The sequence below is a fragment of the Ochlerotatus camptorhynchus genome, unplaced genomic scaffold, assembly GCF_037179485.1.
Source record: "Ochlerotatus camptorhynchus isolate MF236.1 unplaced genomic scaffold, CSIRO-AGI_Acam_v1.1 ptg000006l, whole genome shotgun sequence".
Taxonomy (NCBI): domain Eukaryota; kingdom Metazoa; phylum Arthropoda; class Insecta; order Diptera; family Culicidae; genus Ochlerotatus; species Ochlerotatus camptorhynchus.
The window spans coordinates 601,044-624,413 of record NW_027040498.1 but is presented as its reverse complement, the minus strand read 5'-3'; the positions used below and the strand labels follow the sequence as shown (position 1 = coordinate 624,413).

The 23,370-nt window shown below is 37.9% G+C and overlaps 2 protein-coding genes across 12 annotated transcripts in view; one reads left to right on the top strand and one right to left on the bottom strand.

Moving 5' to 3' along the window:
- LOC135717191 (Krueppel-like factor 3) overlaps nt 1-12,931 on the bottom strand; it is a 31,591-nt gene extending 18,660 nt beyond the window's left edge. For 2 of the 3 annotated variants that reach the window (XM_065239152.1, XM_065239168.1), the window contains exon 1: nt 12,741-12,902. The gene's annotated coding sequence lies outside the window, so the exon portion shown is untranslated. Of the gene's footprint in view, nt 1-12,740 lie in introns of all 3 variants that reach the window. The other variant, XM_065239159.1, reaches the window with a different exon arrangement.
- The window catches only part of LOC135717437 (uncharacterized), a 340,543-nt gene that overhangs the window by 168,718 nt on the left and 148,455 nt on the right, over nt 1-23,370 (top strand). The window lies entirely within an intron of this gene.

Genomic DNA, 23,370 nt, shown 5'->3' with positions numbered 1-23,370 from the left:
AATATTGACAACATTAATGGCAATACGTTAGAAGCCTTTTTATCTCAATGTATTAAAGTCAATATTAGTTGCCTCAATTTGCCCACACAAGAAACATGAATCAACGAAAGAAAGTGTGTTTAGAGTTAATGTTTGCATTCGGGTCCAAACCGAAACGATGGCTGGACCTGTATGTATTGGAAATACTAGCTACACACTGAATTCGGATCACCGAAATCGGCAAAATTTTGCCGGGCTTTTGAACAGCTGAAAAAATTGGAAAAATTGGAAAAATTGGAAAAATTGGAAAAATTTCAAATGACTGTTACTCGAAGGAAATCAATAAAATCGACAAATTTGATTTGTATCATTAAATGGGGTTAACATTTTCGGAATGAATTTCCAAATTTTAAAATTTTTCACTGATTTGTAAACGTTTATCGAACAGTTCCGTAGTTCAAAAATTATCAAACAGCAGAGTCTTGGTTTAGTGGATATATATAGAAAAAAAATCCATCCAACATTTACTTATAGTGATAGACATTCGTTTAGCCGAGAGCTAATATTTAAAATATGTTTTTATTCGGGATGTGATTTGTCGTAGTGGTAGTGTATCTGCATCACTTTGATGAGAGAGGAACGAGTCGCACGCACATACTCACCAAACCGGTAGCGGCGGATGTAAACATTCAAACAGCGTTTTCGCCATAGACATTCGTTTAGCGGAGGTGCGAAAAAGTTCTGTTTTTGGCAAATATCTCGCGGTTTTCAAGTGTGTTTTAAAATATTTCGATAAAACAACTTAAAATCAACAAGGTGCGTCAATAATGCGGTGTTTAATTTTTATTGATTAATGACAAATGTAATAGTTTCAGGAATTGCGGAGGGTGCCCGACAGACGGAGGAAGAACGGCGGATTATAAGATTGTTCAAGGAAGAGGGCCACTCGAATGTCTCAATCGCCCGAAAAATTGGTCGATCTGAGAAAGCGGTAAGGAATTTCCTCAAAATGGGTTCGAAATATGGCATTAAACGTGCCACCAAAGGCCGCACCAAAGTATCGTTAAGGATGAAAGGTCAAATCAGGCATGAAGCAACACAGAATCGACTGTCCTGTTCCCAAATAAAGCAAAAGCTCGATGTTCCGGTTACTTCCCGACAAATTGCGCGGATTCTGAATGAATCGCCAAACATCAAGTGGAAGAAACTACAAGGAAAACCGAAGCTCAATCTCACTCATAAGCAGAATCGGCTGAAGTTCGCCAGGAAGTACATGGAGTGGAAGACGGAATGGCGTAGTGTTGTGTTTTCTGACGATAAAAAGTTTAATTTAGACGGTTATAGTTGCTACTGGCACGATTTGAATCAAACCAGCATCGTTAGATCGAAGCGAAACTTTGGTGGTGGAAGTTTGATGGTATGGGCTGGCTTTTCCTACCATGCAAAGCTTCCGATTTGTTTCATCTCAACCCGGATGAATTCCGAAATGTACCTGGAGCTACTGGATGACGTTTTGATCGGTCATATTGAAAACGACGCAAATGAGGACATCGTTTTTCAGCAGGACAACAGTCCAAGGCTTGGTTTGATGAAAAAAACATTCCACTGCTGGACTGGCCAGCTTGCAGTCCTGATTGTAATCCCATAGAAAACCTATGGGGAATCTTGGCTGGAATGGTTTACGCAAACGGACGTCAGTTTGACAGCATTTCCAGTCTTAAAACAGCAGTTCAAGATTGTTGGGCCAAAATCGACATGGCAACACTGCAAAAGCTGTCTGATTCGATGCCAAACCATATTTCAAGACCAACAATTGAAATGGCCTTAACTCCATTTTTTAAACAAACCTTGTAAGGCCATTTCCTCGCGAACCGAAGTCCGCAAAGGTAAACCAACATAATGAACAGGTCGGGGAAATTCTCCTCTACCCGATTGTTGTTTAGGTTTGCGAATGAAGGTTTCGGTTCACGAGAAAATGGCATTACAAGGTTTGCTTACAAAATGGAGTTAAGGCCATTTCAATTGTTGGTCTTGATTTTTGAAGTGATTCGTAACGATGGCGGCCATACTAAATAAGTATTAACAACTATCGATTTTCTTCGAAATTCTTTATTAAAAGTCATCTTCATGGTGAAATTTAACAATTCGGCTAAACGAATATCTACCGATGTACCGATATTTTTGTTCAATTTTGTTATCCAAACGTAACGTAATTTTAAGTTTTATTAATGAATTTGTTAGAAATAAATGAAATCTATCGTACTAGACCAAATCCGAGCATTAATTGTGTATTACTTTCGATATACATAGAAAAACTGGGTCTCGGCTAAACAAATGTCTACCACTTGCACATTTTCAATTAATTTTCAGGATTTTTAGAATAAATAGTGTTAAATAATTATCTATTCCAGGCCTATTCTTAAGTTCTCAGAATGATTTTAGAACTAGGTGATTAATTATAGCATCCAATTTTATTTCTGATGTCACTTAACTCTCCTGTTACGTTAGAACAATAATGTTACCCATACAATGCTTAGTTTTATCAAAATGAAAATCCTCTTATACTTTCTGGCAAATTACTATTGATGATTATTAAAGTCAACTAATGACCAGAAGACGTGCAAGAAAGTTAATGTAGGTAAGATGTCATATAACCTGTATTAATTTAATGGCTGCACATATAGTTTATTAATTATCATAGGATTTACCGTGAACGTGAATTAATTAACATAGGATGTACCGTGAAAGTGCGCGGAATTACCAACAATCAATACGAAACTAACGATTCTAAATTGGCTCACTACTTGACTAGCCTATTGGTCCCAAGCAAATCGATTAACGTATCCCATTCTAGTCGAAATTCTACTACTACGCAATGTTTGTTTTGATTCGCTATGAAAGTTTGACAGATAAAATGAGGGGTTATTGGTTTTTCCTATGTTTCGAGGGGTGAATCGATTAGCTTGGGACCGAAGAGAGTACCAGAGCTGAGCCAAAAAGTTGAGCACGTTATTTCGGGACCTTCTAGTCTTAGAGTTACCTCTATGGAATTACTGCACGTGTGGAATAACCCACGTTCACGGTACGCACTTTCCCAAATAGAAACTATCAATCATGCTGATGTTTTGGTAAACATTCATAAATGAAAATCATGCATATAATAATAAATTTACGTTACGTATAGTTATGTGATTCGCTGATATTTAGTATTTATTTTATTTTAAAGTAAAAAAATAACATGATTATGCTTGTGATTTTGTAGAAAATGTACATCCATATAACCGAAGCCTGGTGATAAAAAGATACATTTTTTATTTAGTTTTAAATCGATTTTATATCACACACGAAGATTTAAACAAATGGCAACACTGCATGCCTCGCTGCGCGAAGGTGCTTTGTGAGTCAGTCGATCTAAATGACATACGTTCTCCCTCCTCTTGGGTAGGGGAAGAATATTGACCAAGTGAAATGAAAATCAGTTTTTCAACAATACTCGTCATCAGTCCATCGTCATCGATATTACCTTTTCAATAATATTGTCAGTATGTCAATTTACTGTCAATATATTGACCCGTGTAACGAGTGCTTTAGCGCGTTGTCATTAATGTTGTCAAGATTGATGTATTGATAATTTTGTAAGGAAAATTGACAATACGATGTTTGTCAATATATTGGCATGTGTAATGGGCGCTTAATGCCAATTGACTGAATCGTTCGAATCGGTATTAGACGGTAGAGCTAGTGACAGCTTCGGCAATACAATATTCTCGTCAGGGGTAAGCAAAGTAGGTACTTGAGCACTCAATTTTGGCCAAACGATGCTCTGAAACATGATGAATCGTCATGCAAAAAATGCTCCATGACTTTATTTATTCCCTGACGATAACTGCATTGACTGTAACACGCCCCTTCCCTCAAATTGCGTTGACTGTACCTCACATACTGCTCGATTGTAGAGCTTGCGAAGGTCAGCGAAGAGAATGCAACTTAGGATCAACGATCGGTATTATTTTGAACAACGATGAAGATAACAAAAAGAAACTAGCGAAACTTTTGAGAATTGCAATCACTTGAATTTGAATTTATAATCACACAGTAAACTCTAGGGGATGAATGAATGCTTCACGGTTGAAATCCGATTTAAAAAATTTATATATACACTGAAACCAAAAATTCATTATATTCAATGTTAGTTGCATTTCCTATCATCCTCCGCAGCGAATACAGCAGAGAATGATATGAGCTGGCCATGCAGACGATGCAATGATTTGTTATCTTTTTTATTTCGTTTTCTACACCGAGGAAAAAGAACGTAAGAATTCCATAAGAACCACTTATGAATTTTAGCCACAAGAAATCGATATGCATTTCATAGATTTGCCTTATGAAAAATAATGCCGACAAAAAAATAATTAAACGGAGCAGACTGGAACCGAACCATGGACGTTGGCTAAAGGCGTATAAGAGCTACCTTATGTTGGACAAAAATCTTTCATAAGTCGTGCTTATGAAATTCATATGTATCGTTCATAAGTCGAGCCTTATGAAATTCTTAAGTCTATTTGCCGCAGTGTACGCTATCGACTACATCACCAAGCTTTTTATGTATATAAACAGTGTTGGCAAAATCAGAAATCAATTGATATTTTTCCGCTCTCATGTGCACGCAATATCACGCGTGATATTGGAACAAAATATCATGCTTGATCGAGGGGGACGACTCTATCTACGATGCAGGAAATATTGTGTTTTGCTGTGGCTAGCTGCGCGTACGCTGAGTAGATAGAAAGAAGATTTATCACGATTTTGAAGATTTCCTGCAAAAAGATGATGCACGATGCAAGTAGATGAGAGAAATGAAAGAAGATTTTTCGAAGATTTATTCGATAGTGTGAGATTTTTTGAGCATCTAGAATTGAGATTTAGATGTGTCGCCCCCCTCATGCTTGATATTGATTTTACAAGCTCCTTTGATATTGCGAGACTATTCACAACGTGCAAAAATCAAGCTGAGAGTTGACTCGACACAAAAATGATTCCGTTGCACATCGTTTACTTAGAAAGAGAAAGTATAGTATGCTATCTCTTTTTACTCTTCACCGATGGCAGACACGAAGCGACTGCTGCCAGCCGTTATGGAAGTCTCGGTTGCATTCGGGTGTAAAGCAAAAATTATGAAACTCAATTTCACCACAGTTTGCTGAGATTTGCAGCTTGTGAGTTTTGTTAGCTTATCACAGCGATATCACAGCTTGCAAAATCAACCGCAGTTGTTTGCTTGTTGATTTTTGTCCACGAAAATCAAGCGTGATCTTGGTGGATTTGATTTTTTGATATTTTTCCAACACTGTATATAACATTGTAGAACGGCGCGCTGAACATTGCTTTAGGTCCTAGGTAAAATAGATCGATTCTCTTCGTCGACTTTCTCTTTCGTTAATAACTTGAGGACATAACCGTTTCTTGTTGTGGTTGTCATATTAAATGCTAGATGAAAGCTTCTTTTTCCGATCTGTGTGCTGAAAATACCTGGAAATACCTTTACATGTCTGTTTGGATACAAAGAGAAAGTTGACGAAGAGAATCTGTCAATGTTACTTAGGACCTAATGCAATGTTTGATTTGCTTCAAATTATCTCCAGCAGATTCTCTGATCAGCAGAAAAACATGCGACACCAAATTATCGATTATATATCGAGCGCTTCTTATTCGTTTTTAGTCTATCCATATTCCAAAGCATGGAGAGAGCAATGGGGAAAGCACAGATCTGATAATCGCAACGTTCGTGGTTCGAGTCCAGTGGGCTGTTTTAATTTTATTTTCGTCATAATTAATTGCTCTCACTTATATAGGGGTTTGAATCTAATTTCCGTCCTACTAAGCATAAGCCACACTTATCCTGTCTTTTTCAAACGGATATGAACTCAAAAATGGAGTGCTTCTGCTATATATGACTTCCAAATTTATTTACCTTTCTATATGTACCGTTGGATTTCATAAAGAGTCACAAATTATTGAGATATCGTAAGAAATCTAACACTGTTTCTTGATTGCGTTCTACGAGTTCCAATTCTGTAGAGGCTTTGTGTTGTAGCTTATGGGCTAACGCATCGAAACAAATGTATTGTTGATTTATGTGCGGTGAAATCATGGATATCATTGATGACTTCAGACTTTTGAGTCCAAAGAACTTCTGGAAAATTTAATGGTTTTCAGGACAGTTCCATTAGTTTCGGGAGGATTGAGAGAATTTTAGAAGCTCTGAGGACAGATCAATAAATTTCAAGGAAATCGCTGAAATTTTAAAGGAGTTCTGAGAAACTCAGGCAATTTTCGAAAACTTCAGCAATGTTCCGAGGGACTCATGCAAATTTAAGACACGTAATGGAAGTTACATGAACATTAGCACATTGTGAGAACATTTTATGGGAAGTTCCGTGCTTATTAATGGCAGTGTCTTTTGAAAATTAGAAAAATCTGGAAGATCAGAGAACTTCTACTGCTGATGTAACATAAATTCAAGAAAATTGTGAGAGCGCTTAAGAAATTTCGTAATCTTCAAGAAATTCTAGCGATCTCCAAAGTTGATTAGAGATATTCCGGTAGTCTCATTATAATCAGGGAAGTTCCAAGTATTTCAAACATGATCAAAGTACTTCAAAACAGCCCTATTAACTTAAGGAAAATTACAAGAACTTTTAAGGAATTGCGAGGAAATATGGAATATTCCTAAGTACATTTCAGATATGTTCCAAAAAGTTCAGGGGCATTGCGGGGTCTTCAGGGATGTTTTATGACCTTTTGGAAAATTTTCTGGATCATTAGAACATCCCCCAAGAGCTCTTTCTTCCGGAATTATGTCCTTGTTTCTTTCGACTGTCCGGTTAGCGCTCTGGCTTCCGACTTCCTCCAGAATTTTTTTTTTCAATCTACCTTAGCAAGTTTATGTCAGCGTGTCCAGGAAGTTTCTTCCGTTTTCTTTAGGAAGCTCAATGAAACTTCTCCCAGAAGTTTCGTTCGTCTAGTTCTGGAATTTTGTCCAGTTGTTTTTTTTTTTACTTCTATTGGAAGGTTTTTCCGAGCTTCTGATGGCTTCCCCTGGCTACTTCTGGAATTTACTTCTGATTTCCGAAACTTTTCTGCCTCCCTTTGAATGTGAAACCCGATTTTTTTTTTCTAAAAGTTTCTTTAAATTTTCGCCAAAAGATTCTCAATTTATGTCTTGGAAGTTCCGCGGATGTTTTTCCGACTTCTGTCAGAACTTTCCTCAAATTTTCTCCAGGAGAGATTCTTTCTTCTTTCTCTGGATGTTGTTTTCAGCTTCCTCCAGAAGCTAATTCAAATATTCTCTGGAGTTTTCTTCCGGAATTTTCCGATCATAGTCCAAAAGTTAAAACTTTCGCTTTCAGAAACGGCAAAAATATAAAATTAATTAAAATAGTAAATACCGATAAATACCGATTTTTTTTAAACCTTTGATACCGATAAGTTTTAAAACATTCTGGCAACGCTGGGCTATATACCAGTCGCCGCTAATGGCGTCGAATCAACTAGTTTATGGTTGACACTAATCACATACAAAAAAAAATATTTAATAGTGTTGGTTGAAGGACAGCCGAGAAATAGCGGTGGATAGACAGTACCACCCAACGCATATATGGAGGAGTTACTTTAAATTCCAGTTGGAACATTATATCAGGCATAACATTTGATAAAGGCACAACAGCATTTGTAAACAAACTTTCTAATGCCCTTTACACGCGAACCAAAGTACGCCCACGCAAACCAACAACATCATCGGATAGGGGCAACTATAACCTTTCCGAAAGTATATATCAATAAGAAACAGAGAGTAGAGAAGCAGTTGTTATACAGCCGTGTGAAGACAAAATTTGGAAAACCCCACACGCGACAATAGATTTTGCTCTTCTCTGTAGGGGAACTGGGGGTAAGCCCGGCCCCTTTAGCATAAAGACTATTTTAAAATATTAGAGAGCTAATTTGATCATATTTACCACGCAGAGTTCAAGTCTAGACAGTTTTGAGTAGAAATAGTGTGCTAGCAAGGTTTAACTGTATTCACCGGGTACAAATATCAATTTATCCAAATAAAACGTCGATGAAAATTTACCATTTGATAATGCATTGACCAAAGTTGGAAAATTTTCAAAAAAACAAATCTCACCAAAGAACAAAATCACGCTCGATAACAGCGTCTCTGTCAATCAAAGGTGGAACTTTGAAGCACAAGTGTTAGTGAGACTGCTCATAAACAGTGACTGTGTGTGTGTGACCAAATGTCACCGAAACGAATAATCATAACACGGTACTCGTTATTGTTTTTGTTTTGCTCTACAAAATTTCACGGCAATTTGTATGCTAATCACAGCAAGCTGGTGGTTTTCCTACACGCTAACTTGAAAGTACTCATTAATGAGTAAAAAAAGACCCATTTTAAAGAAAAGTGGCTTAACTCATTAATGAATAAACAATTTTACCCATTAATGAGTATCTGTTACCCATTAATGATTAACAATTACTCATTAATGGGTAACAGATACTCATTAATGGGTAAAAAATTTACTCATTTAATGAGTTAAGCCACTTTTCTTCAAAATGGGTCTTTTTCAACCATTAATGGGTACTTTCAAGTTAGCGTGTACTTCAAACCGAAAAACTTGTCATGGTGGATCAAGTAGAGGATTGAAACTCGGATCGATGCCTAGTGAAAGTAACTTTTACTTGTGTACGATGAACCGAAATATTGTCTACTGTGCCAGTTGGAAGCAATCAATTATAAGGAATTGGTGGCTTCCACCTCCGTTGAGTGAACTACCGTCATTCGGAAGCTGCTGAAAACTCAAGGATCCAAAAAAGAAGAAAGCAAGCGTAACTATTCAAATCGACGTATCTGATTTTGTAAACAATCACTTTAATCGACGATTTGTGGCAACTGCTAGCTTACTCACAGAAACTAACAACACCAGCTTGTAGGGGAAAGATTCCCCTACCTGTTGATGGTGTTTGTTTGCGTGGATGAGTTAGCAGTTAAGACAAACCGTCGATTGAAGTGATTGTTTACAAAAGCAGATACGTCGATTTGAATAGTTACACTTGAAAGATCCGGTACCTACATCACGATCCAACGGAAGGCGTAGCAGAATCTAATGTTGGAGAATATTAACATGAAAGGTTGAAGGACTACAATCAACAATCAATACGAAACTAACGATTTTAAATTGGTTCACTACTTGACTAGCCTATTGGTTTCAAGCAAACGATTAACGTACCCCATTCTAGTCGAAATTCTACTATTACACAATGATTGTTTTGATTCGCTATGAAAGTTTGACAGATAAAATGAGGGGTTAATGGATTTTCCAATGTTTCGAGGGGTGAATCGATTAGCTTGGGACCGAAGAGAGTACCAGAGCTGAGCCAAAAAGTTGAGCACGTTATTTCGGAACCTTCTAGCCTTAGAGTTACCTCTATGCTACAATCCCAAACGGCACGCATTTATAAAGAATATATTTCCATTTTGGATGTTGTCAGAACACAAACAATCGAAGCGTTTGTTGTAATGCCATCTAGGGTAAATTTTTCATTTGCCATAAATTTTAGATTTAAGCATGTTTTTAGCAACCTTATGTTACAGCAGAGCGTCAGCAATTTCAACAATTATTTTAAAAAAAAATCTACATTTGCCAGCAACACTGACTGGGTGTGTCCTATGGCTTACCTTCCGTACTAACATAATTACTAAATTCCCGAGAAATTTATGAGGGGTCGTAGAGGTCTCTGCATCTCTCTTAAGTAAATGTTGGACCAACATACCTTTCTAATCCCTACCAGCTGTAAGGACGTGGCCAGGACAATTCTTATCTGTTGGAGCGGGATATGTCTTTATCTGGGAGATAGTGATTGTTTCCTACTTATTATCTGTCCAGTAATAGATATCCGTCTTGCTTTTAATAGTTTTGAATTCGTACCATCTACGATATTGTGCAACTTGTTCGATGCTAATGCTAATTTTAGATGTTAAATGCTAATTTTAGATAATGATAACAACAGCATCGGATTGGCCAGTGACATTCAAATGGTCAGCGAGTACTGTGCCAAATTGCCGAGAGTCACAACTTAACTCCCCCCGCTGTGGCCAGGTGCCAAAGCCGTGCGGAACGGGCATGCATTTTACTAATGCACCATAAATCCATCACTAAAGGGCTTAGGAAAAGTGGAAGGTCCCACCATTATTGTGCATGGCATCATTGCCATAGTTTTAGTTTTCAATACTTTACTAACGCTATCTGTTCAATTTCAGCTGGAATTTTACTCGTTGTCAGCATAAAGCAAAGAAAGAATCGTTTCACTTTTTACGACAATCATATCAAAACCAATAATTGTCAGCTATTTATTTCTACCTATGTGTGTGAATGCATGCGTGAATTAACACACACCATCATACACAGGTTCCACTTTTGCTCAGAAGAGGCGGTTACTGTCTCCTGATTTTTGGCAGAGTTGCCAGTCTTCTTTATTTGTAGTCTTCGATAAAATGCTCCATTTGCAAAATAAAAGCATATTAAGATTGCACTCGTGAGATTGCAGACCGTGTAAAATTTTGAAACCATCATCAAACTCATACTTCTTCTATTCTCCACGAGTGCCAACTTTGATTTGCCAATTGCAAGCTGTGATATCGCAGCTCGGAATATCAAGCTAACAAAACTCACCACCTGCAAATCTCATCAAACTGTGGTGAGATTGAGTTTCATGATTTTTACTATACACCCGAATGCAACCGAAACTTCCATAGCAGCTGGCAGCAGTCGCTTCGTATCTGCCATCGGTGAAGAGATGAATGAGATAGCATTATTATACCTTCTCTTTCTAAGAAAACGTTGTGCAACGAAACGGCAGACCAGAAGGTCCCGAAGAAACGTGCTCAACTTTTTGGCTCAGCTCAGGTACCATCAACGGTCCCAAGGTAATCGATGCACCCCTCGAAACATAGGAAAATCCACGAACCCCTCATTTTATCTATCAAACTTTCATAGCGAATTAAAACAAACATTGTGTAGTACTAGAATTTCAACTAGAATTGGGTACGTTTATCGATTTACTTGGGCTTGGGACCAATAGGCTAGTCAAGTAGTGAGTCAATTTTAAATCGTTAGTTTCCAACCGCTGATTCAACTCTCAGCTTCAACTTTACACGTTATGAATAGTCTCCCAATATCAAAAATCAATATCAAGCACGATATTTTGCTGCGATTGAGAGCGTATGAGAGCGTCAAAATATCAATTTACTAATGACTGCTTTGACAGACTTCTCCTACACAATTCGAGCTGTCACTTACGGGAGCCAATCGAGCATGAATGTTTCTTTTTGATCAATATGGTCGAAGTATTGTGATCGTGACGATAATTAAATCTAGCAGAAATTAAATCAATTCAGGTGGTAATTTATCAATGCGCTTCTGAATGCTATTTTAACGTTTTCATGGAGAACATCGACGCGGCTAATGCGTAGACGACAAATAATACACATGTTGAGGGATTTTTTACTATTTACATAAAAATAAATGTTGCGTGAAACGAAAAAGTTCTGCAAAAGCTTGAGCATTTTCACGGGGTGAGAGATAATTATTGAAGAAATCAAAGTTGCCAGTTTCCAGGATTTTGTACACGCCAGACTATAAATATAGCGACTACATGGGCACCTGGTTCCTAGTAGGCCAAACATAGTATTGAATTTCCATATGTATGAAAACCGTTAAAAACCGTTAAACCCAAACACCGAATGCTTAATTTTGTGGGCGTTTCATATTTCAATCATCCCTATTTTTTTCCAACGCATAGCAAAACAGGAAAAAACGTCACTGTCCTTGAATACGTTTGCCTGATTAACCAACTTCTTATGTAAACGGTATACATATGTCCATTTGGCTACGAGAGTACGACAGCCTGGATGTACCTGGCTGTTTCTGTCTGTCCCTACTGATCAATCATCCTACCATGTTTGGACAGGAACGCTACTCGCCAGTCGTAAATCGAATTATCAACAAAGGAAACTCAATCGAGCTCATTAGGGCAATGCAGATTGAGACTCACTAAAATGTGGGGTTTTCAGCCGGAGATAACAGCATAGAAAACATTCTGTGATCAGAAACTATGGGCGTGTCAGCTGGACCGAAGCATTGTAAGGCCTTATTTCGATCGCAGGAGTGTGGGGGACGGTCGATCGGGTTAACAATAAGAAAACTCAGAATGAATCATGTTGGTTATAATCTCGAAGCGTCCAGCCGTCTCATTTTCAACATTCAGTTGGTTACGCAAGATAACATTGACGCGAAACGAACAAACGAAATTTCTTGATTATTTTTCAAAGGAACGTATCTGCTTATGTAAACAATGTTAACTAACAACACCATCTTGTTGGGGAAAGATTACCCTTTCTGATGGTAGTGTTCGTTTGCGTGGGAGTGCTAAGAGTTTCGACAAATTGGCGGTTGCTTACAGATACGTCCATTTGAAAAAAAGTAATCGAGGTTTTTTTACTAGGGGAAAACAAGAAAAAGGGTATACGACCGCTCTAAGGATCAACGCCCCTGTTATCAACAGAATCAGGCTACAAAATGAGTTCAATTATCGTTCTGAGCTCGGCATTGTATAGAAAGTGAGGAAACTGGAAGAGCAAGTGAGAAGCATGCCTGTTAGGAAACACAGCCAAATACCGCGTTAGCCAATGTCGTGCTTACCTAAATTTTTATTCGATCCGGCAATTCATGCACAGCTAGTTCAGCACACCATACAACTACACGAGCAAACCACTGTAGGATAAAAATAAATTATTAATTAACTGCGTATTTTCTTGAAACATTACAAACTTTAAGTAGGACACAAAACAAACATTTGTATCACACAGCGATCACCACCATAATGATCTCGCAACGATGATCTAGATACGAATATTCCCGAGTAGTCGAGAATATCAAATCAATAGCAAGTTTTACTATTAAAGTGGGGGGAAAGAACATCAATAATTTGCTACACGCAGAGAAATGATTTTTAATTTTATTTATTTATTGTTCCAATGATTCATCTGACATATGGTTGTCTTAATGAAGTAAAAAAATATAATTAAAATAAAAACAGGACACATTCTAATTTAGGACAGTCTTCTAGTAAAAACAGTTAACGGCACATTAAAGTCGAACAATGCATATAGACGTCATCAAACGCAATAGCGACGGCTCGGATAGGTTCATTCAACCCACACGGCGAATGAGAACAACCCAAGTTTGAGTATAGTTAACTCATAATCGCTAAAAGTGCAGGAACTTAGCGATGAGTAAATTTGCTTCATGTTTTCCCAGGTTTTTCTAGGGAAAAATTCACGAATTTGAGAAAAGTAAAGATTGGATTCACTCAGTCTATTTGTACTACTCCGAGACTGAATAAAATTTTCGTCAATTTCCTCATTTTCCGGCAGATTTTTTAGGTTTTCCATAGGAAACCATGAGACAAATTTAACTCATCGCTGCGTTCCTGCACTTTTGGCGATTATGAGTGAACTAAACTCAAATTTGGGTCGTTCTCATTCGCCGTGCATATTGTCGATTACGAGCTGCGAGATGTACAAAATTACGCTGTCTTATCACTCTCTCAGGTGCGTAAAAGAAAAGCTGCCGAAGTAATTCGGGGGAATCAATCTCGCTGGTAATGATTATAGCAGCAAACACAGCTTGAGCGTTCCGTCTTCTTTGTTCCAAGGTGTCAATTCCAAGCAGACGACAGCGATCCACGTAAAACGGCAAGTTAGCCGTGTCACGCCACACGCTATGTCTGAAGGCACTTTTTTTGCAACTTTCATGTACCTCAGTTTTATCTTCTCAGGAAGTTAGTATTGATCCTAACAATCAAATCTGTGAAGGTTTTAAAATATTTCATCTTAGGTTTTGTGAGAAAAAGTATTTTGAAGTATACTTAGCCGTTTATGAAGGCGTATATGGACTAATGACGATACAAAACTGTTACGAATCGAAATACATTCAACTGAAAATGATTCAAAAGGGGATTGAAGAAGTCAAAATATTAAGTTTCAATGAAACAGGAAGATTTCTTCTTCGGTACCGTCAGATACCGTAGCTTTATCGGGATCTCATAATGTTTAAATTTAATAATAAAATAATTAAACAAAAGTCCCTAAATTTACTATTATCCCGCCATTCCATAGCAAAACGATATTGTGGTTCTCAGATTATGGTCAAAATTACAGTTTTGTTTCTTATCACAATTTTTTATTTATTTTTTCATTAGGGTGACCATTAGAGTGGCCCAAAAATCGATTTATTTTTTATTTTTTCAAAAATGACTTTTTTCAAAAAATCATAACTTTTGAACCACTAGCCCGATTTCAAAGTTCAAAATATTAAATGAATGGTAAAAAGAAACAACTGTAATAAAACATTTAATTATATTAAAAAATTTGAAAAACATTGATTGTTTTGCTCATGCCCTCGATCACATTTCACAAGGAAAGCGTGAAAGAGAAATAGATATAGCAAGAAATTCTCTCTATTATACCTGATTTCTAAGACATGGAGTGAGATTGGTTCCACCAACGACCCGATGAGACAGCTATTAGAAGTTAGATTCAATTTCAAATACCTGTTCATAAGTTTTTCCTTCATTTCGTTGAACTTCGATGAAATTCTTCAATCGTTCCGGATGTTATATGATCGTCTCTGAGTTTGGCATTTTTTTGCTGAAATTCTCAGTTATTTCATAAAGTTCACAGTACTTTCCAAATGTTATTAAATGTTCCCTGTTGTTACCAGACCATCCTAAAATTTGCAAAATTTCCCTCACGTTTAAAGAACTTTTTGCAGAGCATTTCATATAATGTTGCTATAGTTCACAGAAGTCTCTTGAAGTTCGTTGAAATTACCAGGAGCACATTGAACTCCCCTGAAGCTCACAAAACGTCCCTGCAGTTCGCAGAATTTTCCTGAAGTTTATAGAACTTCTCCTCTAAAGACCGAAGCACATCTTTCAAGTTTGAAGAATTTCCTGAAGTTTGTAGAGCTTCCCTGAAGTTCAATGAACTTCTCTGAAAGTTTGCAGAACGTTCCTTATATTTATTACAGATCCCTCCAGTTTGCAGAATTTACTAGAAAGTCACTGAACCTTCCTGAAAGTTTCCTTAGACAAAATATGGGAAGTGCAATGAAGCTCTAGCAATTCTGTAGTAATTCAAGGTGAGGGCTACCTAAACTTACTGGGCAAAAGGAGCTAATCTCATGTGAGTTTCATTCCTGTATTGTCGACATTATCGGATAAACGATTTTCAAACAAATTCGTCATGGTTTTCAGAATTTATTTTCGATCTCACCGTTGAGTCAAACATCTCTATTTATTTTTAAAAGTCCTGGAAAATTTTCCACCCCTCAGGATGTGTTGGTGACAAATGCCACCTTCGCCACCTACTGAGAACGGGACACAATACTTCCGGATACCTGTCATATCCTTTATTGAACTCCACTAATAATCTTTCAACGATCGTCGCTTCTAAAGTGTTTTGATTTTTTTTTACAGAGTCGCTTTTTCGAAGCACCTCAAGCGAACTATCTAATTTCTTCATGATTCCAGATTTCCTACACGATACATCTATAAAAAAACACTCGAAACAGGACGAAAACCAATGCCTACTATTATTACGTGGCTGCAGCGTTGCCAGATATACCGATTTTCAAACATGATACCGGTATACAGATAAAGTTTCTCAGGATACCGATTTTTGAGTTTTAATACCGATTTATACCGATTTTTCATTAACAATCATTACTGCCTGCCCGCACTGAATTGTGAGAAGAAACTATTGTGAGAGATTTTTATCTTTTTGAATTAAAATTATTGAGCCTGCTCAAAAAAATGTCATTTGCAAAAATGTCTTATGTTTGATACTCTTTCGACTAATGCTTCCATTTTCTCACCGTTTTTGGTTACCAAGGAGTCGAAAAACAGCTGATGACTCATCCCGGTAATTTCTAGAAATCAGGAAATACTTTTATTCAGTGGAAAAATTAGTCCATAAAAACGTTAATTTTAGAACTTCCTGAAATTTCTTTAATCTTCCTTTTGAAGTTTCTTCCAACTTTCCCTAGGAAATTTCATCCACCTTACCCTGTAATTTTCTGATTCTTTCCGGAAAGCTATTTCGACTTCCCTTGGAAGTTTCTTCTAGCTTCGCTCGAAAGGTTCTTCCGTCTTCTCCCGTCAGTTTTTTTCAACTGCTTCAGAATGCTTCCAGAGTTTTATTGCGGTTCCATTAGCTAAAGGAAAACTTCAGGAACTTTTCAGAAGTTCTGAAACTTAAGAATAGTTCGAAATTTCGGGTAGGTTGCCATAAATTAAAGACAGTTTAATTAACTTCTATTCAAATTCGAGAACCTAGGAGTCTCAGCAAAGCCCAGAGAAATCCAATGAAATTAAGGAAACTGTAATATTTTTGGAACTTCACAAGTCCAAAGAGCTTCAAGAAATTTAATGGTTTTCAGGATAGTTTTCAGGAATGTTCTGAAAGCTTCAGGGACATTGTGGGGTTTTCAGGAATGTTTTATAAATTTTAAAATTGCTAGATCAATAGAGCTTGTGAAGAAATTCAGGGAGTATTGTGCTAACATTCCTCAGAAATCTATTTCTTCCAGATATATTCCATCTTCTCCTTGAAGTATCTTTAGACTGTTCCGTAAGCTTGGAGTTCGACTTTTTTCCAGAAGTTTCTTCCAATCTATCTTAGTTTCTTTCGTCTTCCTCTGGAAGTTTTTCCATAAGTCACTCTCCATGGGTTTTTTTTTCGGGCTTATTGGAAGGTTTTCCGAGCTTCTCCTGGCTTCCAATTTCCAAACTTTTATGGCTTCTGGATTTTTTTTCCGAAAGTTTCTCAAAAAAAATCCAGAAGTTTCTCAATATTTGTCTTGGAAGATCCCCATCGGATGTTTTACCGAAAATTATTAGAACTTCCTCCACAAGATCTTCCTTTTTCTTCCGCTGGAAGTTTTGTCGGTACCATTAAGAGACAAATTCAAATATATTCCAGAAATTTCTTCCGACTTACATGGAAAGTACATCATTCGATTTTAGTCCAAAAGTTTGGAAAAAAATATAAAATTAATTAAAATAGTGAATACCGATAAATACCGATTTTTCAATCATTTGATACCTATAATCATGAAAACAATCTGGCAACACTGCGTGGCTGTCCTGCTCGTTTTTTTTCTTTTACTCTTATGAGGAAAGAGAAATTAAATAAGATGTTGTTCTACCAACAAATATAAAATGATTGCGCGCAAAGTCGTCATAATCAATATGGATCTTACTTACAAAGAGAACTTCTTTAATGCCATTTAGATTAATTAAATCAACTTTTGAACCTTATTTAACTGCTTTTTTTTCAATTCATAATAGATTTGTATGGTCCATAGTCCATATAAGTCTTCATAATCTGCTCTATAAACTTCAGAACACGTTTTCTCAAAAAATCCAAGATGAAATATTTTAAAACCATCACAGATTTGATTGTTATGATCAACACTAACATCCTGTGAAGAAAAATCAGAGGTACATGAATGTTGCAAAAAAAGTGCCTTCAGACATAGCGTGCGCCAAGGCAGATGACGAAGTGCGTAGCGAACAAACTTTCTCTGTACACTCTCAAATCTGGCTATTCAGCATGCTTGGTATGGGCACCAGACGACAGCACTATACTCTAAGATTGAACGTACTAACGAACAATACAGCGCCCGCAGGCAAAGCGGATCGCGAAAGTCTTCAGATATTTTGAACATAAAGCCAAGCTGCCTGTTAGCTTTAGTCAGGATGTCATTGTAGTGCGGTTTGAAGGTCAATTCACAGTCGAGTGCTACTCCCAAATCTTTGACCTGGCTAATCCTCTCTAATGGTTGCCCGGAAATGGAATAATCAAATATTATCGGGTTTTGTTTGCGGTGAAATGATATCACAATGCATTTGTTGATGCTGAGCGTCAGGAAATTACGGGAGCACCAACTCTGCATACGATCCACATGTTGCAATCAGCTGCAACTCCTCACAATCAGCGATGCAATTGATAACCGCATACATTTTGACATCGTCAGCGTAGAATAGCCGGCATCCAGGTGGCAGTAGACACGAAAGCTCGTTGACGAAAAGCGAAAACAGAAGGGGTCCCATATTACTTCCGGAAGCGTTCGTGAACACTTCAGAACGAGAAGCTCCAATCTTAACGCAAAGTGAACGGTTCGTAAGGTAAGATATGAACCACGAGATGAAGGATCCAGACACTCCGAGTTTCTCAAGCTTGCTCAAAAGAATGTTGAGGTCCACTCGGTCAAATGCAGCCTTGAGATCAGTGTAAACCGCGTCGATTTGTCCGCCAGGGTCCATTGTCCGAACGCAGAGCGACACGAATTCGGTCAAATTGGTTGTAACTGACCGTTTTGGGTAGAATCCATACTGAGCCGTGGAGATGTAATTTTTACAAGAGCTGAAGAGCGCCTCATTGATGATAATCTCGAATACCTTGGAGCAGCAACATAGTGATGTGATTCCTCTGTAATTCTGGACATTCCTTTTATTACCTTTCTTGTGGACGGGGAACATGTACCTGTAGTGACAGATTAAATAACTTCGCCAAGGGAGTGAGCAACGACTCCGAACACAGCTTCAGAACGGACGCAGGAATGCCGTCTGGCCCGGCAGCAAACGAGAGTTTCAACCTTTGAAGAGCTAGATTGACGGTATGTTCACTGATGTGAAACGGACGGAACTCAAATGCATCTGTTGGAGAATCTCTTATAGCAATCGTGACTTGATTTGGTGAGGCCGAAGATTCATTGAACGAACTCATGAAATGTTGAGCAAAAAGGTGGCATTTCTCCGCTTCAGATTTTGCGGTTTGCTCACCGAAATGAACTGACAATGGCAAACCGACTTCGTTCTTTTTAGAGTTTACAAACGACCAGAAACGCTTTGGATTTCTGCGAAGAGATGATTGCGTGCGGGACTGTGAAGAGTGCAGACAGCGGTATGCAGGACCGTGTCGGAGAGATCGAGGGCTTCCAAAGTGCTTTCCACGGCGCGTCCCGAGAATCCAGTGTTTGAAGCATCGTCAGCGTGTTCAGAATGAAGTTCAATGTTACAGGTACAGTGCCCAGTGGCAGAACAAATAGTCCAACTGTGGGGGCGAAACATCTTCAGGCAGGGAACACACATTATTACATTGATACTTGCCAAGCAAGCTGGAAGACCTCTTCTCGCACTCCAGACACAGGGCCAGGACGACCTTGACTGCATTGATGAGGAAACGGCTCGACTGTGCTAGGTGGATTAGAGACTTCCGTGTTGCTTTCTAACGTACGTCCCGGAGATTCACTTTCGATTGCTGGATCAAAATGACTGTAGCTACATACAACACGAACCGGCGCGGCAGAGTTCACACATTGGCTGGCGTAGAAGCACTGGTAAGGGAGATATCATCAGGAGAGACGTGGCTGAGTGAATTTTGCGAGTACTTGCCTAGTATTGAAGTCTGGAAGACCCCTTTCACAATTCCACACACAGGGCCGGGATGACTCCGATGGCTGGAACAAGCGATCGGCGCGACTGTGGTGGACGGATCAGGGTCTTCCATATTACCTTCTACGATACATCCCGGAAGCGAAGAAACAGCGATAGGTGATCTTAAGGAGTATCTGTATCCGATCCATCCGATGATTCTGGAGATGCGGGCGCCTGCGAGTTTTTTGCACGATTGTGAACAGGATTCCTTCCGGCCTTGAGTCAGGATTAAGGGCGGCTTCCCGATGTTCAAAATTGATGCCAACTCAGGGTTTAATATGTTTTTGGTATTGATTCAAATACATTACTCGATTAATTCAACGGAAAATATTTTAGAATCAACAAACCGGTTGTGGATTCTAAAAACCATTTTGTTGATTCAAAAATATGTTTTGTTGGAATAGTGATACAATATTTATGAATCAATAACAAAATACATTAGGCCCTGAAACAAAAATCAATTTTTCTGCGTGTATTAGTTTTGCTGATATAAGAGGTAAAATATCTACAATAATATGAAAAAAATCTAAAGAACCTTAATGTCCATAACAGAGTAATAGGAAAGTCAATTGTTACCATATCTAAAGAATAGCAAAAATCAAAGCAAATTAATATCACATTTTGCTATTATATTTCATCAAGCTATGTTGCTTAACTTATTCAATTTAATGACATATTAAAAGCTTACTCTGCTATCAGTTCAATATTTGTTCTTGCCTTCATGATACCAACATATCCTGCATTGATGGCAGAATAAGTTATTAACATGTTACGTGGAGGTGAACCAGCCCCAAGCTGAAAGCCTCCTTAATGTGATGATGATGATGGTCCGACCTCTTACCCCTACAAAGGTTTGTGCTGGACGATTATCTTTAAGATAATTAAATATGACATTTTAACCAGGTTAGCAAACAAAATCGAACTGGTTTCAGTTACAGATATAAATTCCCTCTAGAGTTTACAGTTGCTTCACAGCGATATAAATGTGGAAAAGCTCAGGCGTCCACCTCTTAGCTCGCCTTTTTGTCCACCTAAAATATTCATAATATTACAAGCAATCAAGAGTTAATGAATAATCAACATAGCATCCTATTACACTAGCAACCCCGCAATCTGATGCTTTCATAATTTTCAGCAATGTCAGGAATGCTCACGAACCCCCAACATTTGCCAGAAAACTTACTACTACCTCAAAGTATCTTCCAAATAAGCTTCAAAGTTGCATTTTTTTATAAAATGTTAAATTCAGTCCTCTATATCCGTAATACGCGCGCGAGACTCAAACCTTTGTAGACTACTTTTTTGACGTAGGACTACGTCTTTGATTTCTATAAGGGGGTACACTTTGTGAAAACCGAAAATGGAACATGTAACAAATTAAGAAAGATTTTGAACGTTAATAACTCAGCTGTCTCTGGTCCAATTTCAATAATTGTATCACCAATCGATCAGAAATATGGCTACGCATCGATAACATCGAATGTTGATTTTCAAAAAGAAACTATTGAAAAACTGGTAAATGTCCAGCATTGTCCAAAAGCGTCGAATTAACTAACAAATCCATCAATTACCTAGATGCATATATGCTGCTTCCCCAGCACAGTCGTCAGAGAGTAGTAAGTTGACGAAACAAGTCGAAGTGGCATTCGCCTCCGATCCTCGGGCGCGTGCGAATAGGGAGGCTGGAATTGCGTAATATTTTGCACACTCATCGCCATATTCAGAACCAAACGCAAATTCTTCGAGCTAACCACCATCCGTCGTCCGGCTCGCCGTGGCGGTGGCTGACGTATCTCCGGTCTGATTTACGAGGTGTGCTGAAGGTGTTCCTGAAAAATGAGATCCTGCAGTAAACACGCCAAGCGTAAGCGGCCATGGATGTCATCTACGTTTTGAAGGGACAGAGACGCACTCTGTTTGGTTTCAGAGGTTAAATCATCACCAACATTGGCAACAAAACGGCTCTTTTCAGGGCCACCAAGCTTATTACAGTAAACAGTAGGAATAGAATTCATCTGCCTGTTTGTCCATATTCAGAACCAACGATCACACAAAATGCTCATGTAATCAAACTGGAAGCAGGGGTACAAATTATTTTGATCAACCTTGATCAACTTTGAATCGCCACGGCCGGATATTTTCGATGGAAGAAGCATCTAATTCTTCGAAGGCGGCAGGAAACATTTGTGAAGCCGAGTTATTTACGAAAGAGAGTGTCGGTGAAGAGAATCGATCAATGTAGATAGGACCTATTGAAAAGTGACGCGAGATTTGTTTTCCGTACTGAGCTCCAATGCTACACTGAAACAAATCGACATGTACCGTTTATTGGATCCATCTTATAACATAGCAATGTCAGCAGATTTATTCATTCTATGTGATGATTGATAGATTCCATTGGATTATCACTTAAAAACTATGACTGCGATATGGAATGATTTCTATCGTAATTTCACATACTTAGTACTTGATAATACTTTGCTTCGAACGTGGTTAGCGAAGGTAAGAAGTATATGAATATTGTCTGATATATTTCATGGTGAAAAACTGTTGATATGTCATGGGTGGGAGCAGACATCTAGAAACTAATGGAAAATCATATAAGTTTGCACTATGAGAAAATTCAGTAAAATATACCTGTTTTAATGATGAATATTGCTCACTAAAATATATATCTTATAAGATAATCATGTATATTTTATTGGAGTTGCTTTTACTGATTTTTGACGTTTGTTGATATGTCGCGTGTAAATAGACATGTAGAAACTATTGGACTGTCATTTATTATGTCATGCAGTATAGGAAAACATGTATATCTCATTGTAATAGCACAGACAAACAGACGTAACGCTTCATTGTGTATCTTCGTTCATGCATTTAACGGTTGATTTGAATATTATCAGTTCCGCGAACTACTCGCCGCAGCGCTGGCATCGGATCACTTTGACGTTTCTATATATTCTATAGAACTTTTATGCAATATTGTTTACGAGTTAGCGAGCAAGCTTGTTTTCTGTGAGAAGCCAGAGAGATGTCGTTACTGAGGTTATATGTTTTGAGATACTATGTTTTCAAGAACAAGTTTTTCAAAGAGTTACGTCTGTTTGTCTGTGGTAATAGCTTGCTTTGATTTTTGACGTTTAAAGATTGTAAACAGATCTATCCCAATCATTAAATAGTCATATAGAAATGCCTTTTAAGAAATCCAACAGCAAGCATTTGTTTTTGCATGTTTTTCTGGGATGAATATCGCTCCCAATAAAATACATCTTACATGATTGTTCTTTATAAATTATTGAAACAATTTTCAACGATGTTAACGTACACTCATTCATATGATAATTGGTTCCAGAAAAGAATGTATTGAGATTGAAAAAAAAATGATTCTACTGTAATATTTACTTTGCTATGATTCTAATTGTAAGCCTTCTACACGGCTAATTCAGATTCCAGCCCTAAGTAGTACTCGAACTTCATGAGCCAGTTCTATCAAATCATATAATTTAGTCGTTGATTTATTGCACACAGGTGCATTAAGAAAGATTTGAACAAACCACACCACCGAAACGGAACATAAATTTGTCAGTGCTATTTGTCTTCACTCTAGCAAAACGAGCATAAAGTTGCACTACATTCCATGTCGGGAGAGCTGTTCTTACTTCATGCTATTTGAACGAGCTCAATCTTGAAGTCAGCCGTGGCCCAGTGGAATCGAGCACAGACACCGAAAGCATCACACCTCAACAGATCTTGATCGAATCCCAAATC